The following is a 4,734-nucleotide window of genomic DNA, read 5'->3' as shown; positions in this document are numbered from 1 at the left end:
GCGTATGCCACTCTACGCGGGGCGTATGACACATGTCGGCAATAATTGGCCTAATCCTGAAAGTCAGACTGCATTGTCTCTCGGAGTCAACTCTCCATACGCGGGGTGTATCACCATATACGCGGGGCGTAAAAGGCAGTTCTTCAACGTAAAAAGATCAGACGAAATTAGCCTCTAATGGCTAGTGAGTGGTATAAGCAGTTTCGCCCGGTGCAGCTAACGAACAAAGGTCCTATTGGCAGAACACAGAGACTCGGTCAAGCCATTGGGAGGCAAACCAGAATACTCAACCGAGACTCATTTACGCGGGGCGTACTTCAGCTACGCACGGCGTAAAAGCTCCAATTCAAGCAATAAAACTTCAGAGACTCAAACACGCGGGGCGTACTTTAGCTACGCAGGGCGTGTTTGAGACAATTAGACACGGAATTGGTCCACATGCAGGAGATTTCTGACGGAATGGGCATTTACGCGAGGCGTAGACCACCTTACGCGGGGCGTATCATGAGATTTCTGCACCAAATAATGTTGCTCCATACTTGTACTTTGTGAAATTACAACATTGCCCTTGCTTGATGTCTATAAATAGGAAGCTCTTGAACTTCATTTGGACACCAACCAAGAAATAATTACACACTAGAGAGCAAACTATACTTGTTTTGTTACTTGTTGTAGTGTAGATTCAGTTTTTGTAGCTAAACTCTCCACCTCGAGAGCTTGTTCGGTTGTTTCGACATTCCATCGAAGTTCCGCTCCACCATTCGTCACCAAGCTCGAGAGTTCCACCTCCACGACCTAGGAGACGGCTTTGAGTCCGGTTAGCTATTTCAAGGGCGGATTCTCCCCTTTTACGTGCTAATTAGCTTGTACTCTTCCTATGTACTAGGCTTGGTTGTATTCCATTTATACACATTTCATATTTATAATTTCATGATTTATAATCTCTATTTCCCTCTACGTGTTGGTGCTTGCTACTTGATTTGATATTGATAATTGATTATTGTGTAGGAGAACGCGATTTCTGACGCCATTCGGGCTATCTTTAGGGAGTTATATAGGTGTTGCCCTACCGGAAGTGACAAACCAGAAACCGTAGGAATTGACAAACCACGGAACTTACGGGCCATAGTTTCTAATTCCCCCGCATTAGACATGCCTTGACTAGGAATTACGTAGTCTAAGTGCTTTACGGGTCGGTCCTACTACACTTAGTCGTCTTTACAAGACTAAATTATTATCCGTAAACATTTAGAGTCATTATTTATCGTGGTTATAACTTATCGATATTCATCCCACTTCATAGGGTTTTAGCTACACAAATCTGAGTCGCCAATAGTTAGGATAGTGTGTAGTTGTATCTTACTTCACCCCCAAAGTAATCGCCGCTTAAATAACATACGAAACCGAGTCGTCTAATACTTGTAATTATAAATCCCGTGGATTCGATACCCGGTCTTAACCGGATTATTACTTGATACGACGGGGTACACTTGCACCTAAGTAGTCGTAGCGTCTAGTAGAGTTAAGAACATTTAAAAGATCACATTCATAGCGCATTCACCGTAATACACATTTAATCATCATAAGAAAAGCTCACACTAGGCGTCGCGCTATCAGTTACTAATGGCGCTTTTTCCAGTGGATGCTTTCTACGATGTGGTTAGAAGATGTAATTTGAAGCTTTCCATTATAAAAACAATGAAGAGGAATGAAGGAAAATTAGTAAAAAATGGAGAATAGATGATAGAAACTAGGTGATCATGGTGATAAAATTAGGTCACTGGTGAATACAAGATTGTTTCATAGGGGAGGGGGCATGGGCTAAATATACACCTACGCGCGTACACTTTTTGTTTGTTAAGATTAGATATATAATAAGTAACACATTAAAATATATAACAAACCGTCGTTAATCACGAATTAATAGGATTAAGCAACCAATAATAATCTATTAGAAACAAAGACAGTTTGGCCGAGTGGTCTAAGGCGCCAGATTTAGGCTCTGGTCCGAAAGGGCGTGGGTTCAAATCCCACAGCTGTCATCATTAATTAATCATTTTTCAGTTTTTTTGGTAACAAAAAAAAATTGATTGATATTCTAAATTTACAAACTATCTTATTTTGTAACTTGCTTAAAGTGACATGATTAATTACTTAAATATACATGATAGCATATGATTAATTTTAGACAAATTAAAATTTATCACTCTAAGAAATTCAATGGGGCAATAGATCCTACAAGAGGAAATTTTTTATTTCTTTTTTACTTAGATCACTACAAGAAAATATATGTTTGCTGGCGGAAATTTCTGTCAGCAAACATCAAAATTCTGTCAGTAAAGTGACTTAATAGTGTATGCAAAAAGTTTTGATTGGGAAAGAATCCACTTAAAGGGTGTCTGAAGATCCTCGAACCGAACTATATAAAAAAATAAAAATTCAATACCTTTTATTCAAAACAAAATAAAGTTCAATGATGTTTGGGAGCATGTCCAGTATCCGCCCAAAGCCTCCTATCTAAAGGGGCCTCCAATCCGAAACTTATTTTAATTATAATATAATAATTATTGAGATATCAATAGTTAAACAAATATTCATATAAATAATTATTATTCATAACTTGAATTTAATAGTAATTATATATTGACAAACACACTACCTTTTTTTATCAATTACTGTCTCTCAACAACAACACAATACGGGGCCTCCTAAATTTATTTCATAAATTCTCTCTTAACAATAAGGATAAAATACAAAAATCTTTGTGGTTTGTCTGATTGCAAACATAGTCTCATGGTTTAAAAACTTGCAAACAATGATCCATGGTTTGTGAAGTTTGTAGTTAAGGATTAGTAAGTCAATTTTTCGGTCAAAAAATACTTGTAGTTTAGTTAATTTTCAAATTCAATATGAGATAATTTGCAGAATCATACTTGTCTAAATCGCTCACTTTTCGGGTAAATTATGACAATATTTTTTTGACGAATGTTTGAGTTTGCAAACTGCACAAACCATAGCTCCATGTTTGTAAGTTTTAAAGCCATGAGACTGTATGTGAAAAGGTCAAACCACAAGGTTTTTTTTTTTGTACATTACCCTAACAATAATATAGTTTCTAACTCCTTCATTCTCTAATTAATTGGTTCTTCTTTATTCAGTCAAGAATTAATTGAATTTTATACTTATCAAATTTAAATTTGTAAAACATACATCAGGAGCTCCTGAATTTAGAAAAAAAAACACTTGGTTCGTTGAATTTACAAAATATCTCGTTTGCCTCTTGAACTTGCTTTAAATTGATCTTTTAAACTTTATTAACCCTATAACTCCATGTGGCAGAGCAAAGAGGAATTAGATAAATTAAAATGTATATTTTCAACAAGTTTAAGGAGCAATATATCAGTGTAATTAAGTCTAAAGACTAACGATACACTTTGTAAGCTTAGAAGACAAATCCATTTTTTAGGTCAGGTTCAGTGAGACAAACGCATTAAGACGAGAAAAAAAAATGAAAGATAAACATAGAGTCGCTAAATTAATTGACCCACCCTGTCACATATTTCTTCAAACAAAATATATTGGAGATATGTAGGAAGCTCCTCCTATATCCTAAATAACAATTCTCAAGCGTAATTCACCATCCATACACTTCTCCAGGGGCGTAGACAGGATGACCCGGGCCCCTCCGGCTGCCAGAACTACATTGGCCTCGGGTAATTTCGGCCTCCCTGTCTAAAAAAATATCGGGATGTTAAATTAGCCCTTCAAAATGGCTCATTAAGTGCTAAGCTTGTCCAAAATTCAAAATTTCAATATTTTGTGCCTGTTAGGTATTCCCTAAATCTAAATTTCTAATTTTTTGGGCCTCTTAGGCCTCTCTAAATCCAAATTTCTAATTTTTTTGGGACTGTTAGGTCTCTCTAAATCCAAATTTCTAAATTTTTTTAGCCTGTTAGACCCCCCTAAATCCAAATTTCTAATTTTTTTTGGTCTGGTAGGCCCTCTTTAAATCCAAATTAATAATTTTTTTTAAGCTGGTAGGCCCTCTTAAATCAAAATTTTTTTATTTTTTTTACCTGTTCGGCCCTCCCTAAATACAATTTTCTTTTACATGTTAGGACACTTAAACGAAATCTAGCTTAATTTTGGAAAATTGTACATTAGTAGTTAAAAATTGGTTCTTGACCATTCAAAGTATAACACGCATATATACAACAAAAATTTTCGATTTAGCAATTTTTTTTCTTTTTACAAATGCACGTGTAAAATCGGCCTCTCCAACCAAGTAATCCTGTATTCACCACTGCACTTCTCTATTTCCTTCCCAGAATGTATCTATGCTTAAAATTCCAACAATGTCTTAAGTTCCATGCATAAGATAGTGATCATTAAACACACAATGAAAGCTATCCAGAACTTTTCTGCAAACCTTCACCCAGGCGGACTTAGTCCAAATTAAAGGCCTTTAATCTCCACTGCAAATACCCAATCGAATGCCTTTACAATCACAGTTAACGTCCTCGAGCCACCGAATTTACCTTAACCCAATCTCTATCAAGAAGATGCCATTTAACCATAGCCTCTTTTTAGTTTAAAGAGAAGTACTTTTTAGAAATAAGAAAAGCTCCAGAGAAATCTTTACATTAGGATATAATACAATCAATCTTCTTATTATGAGAAAATTCATCATCTCCCAACACATGATCAATTTTTGATCTCCAACCACACCAAACG

At 35.9% G+C, this 4,734-nt stretch overlaps 1 non-coding gene across 1 annotated transcript; it reads left to right on the top strand.

Moving 5' to 3' along the window:
* The first annotated feature begins 1,962 nt into the window (after positions 1-1,962).
* Positions 1,963-2,042, top strand: TRNAL-UAG (transfer RNA leucine (anticodon UAG)). The gene has a single exon. It is a non-coding gene; the product is annotated as a tRNA-Leu (tRNA).
* The last annotated feature ends 2,692 nt before the right edge of the window (positions 2,043-4,734 follow it).

This window comes from Euphorbia lathyris, chromosome 8, assembly GCF_963576675.1.
Source record: "Euphorbia lathyris chromosome 8, ddEupLath1.1, whole genome shotgun sequence".
Taxonomy (NCBI): domain Eukaryota; kingdom Viridiplantae; phylum Streptophyta; class Magnoliopsida; order Malpighiales; family Euphorbiaceae; genus Euphorbia; species Euphorbia lathyris.
This window is presented reverse-complemented; position numbering and strand designations above follow the sequence as displayed.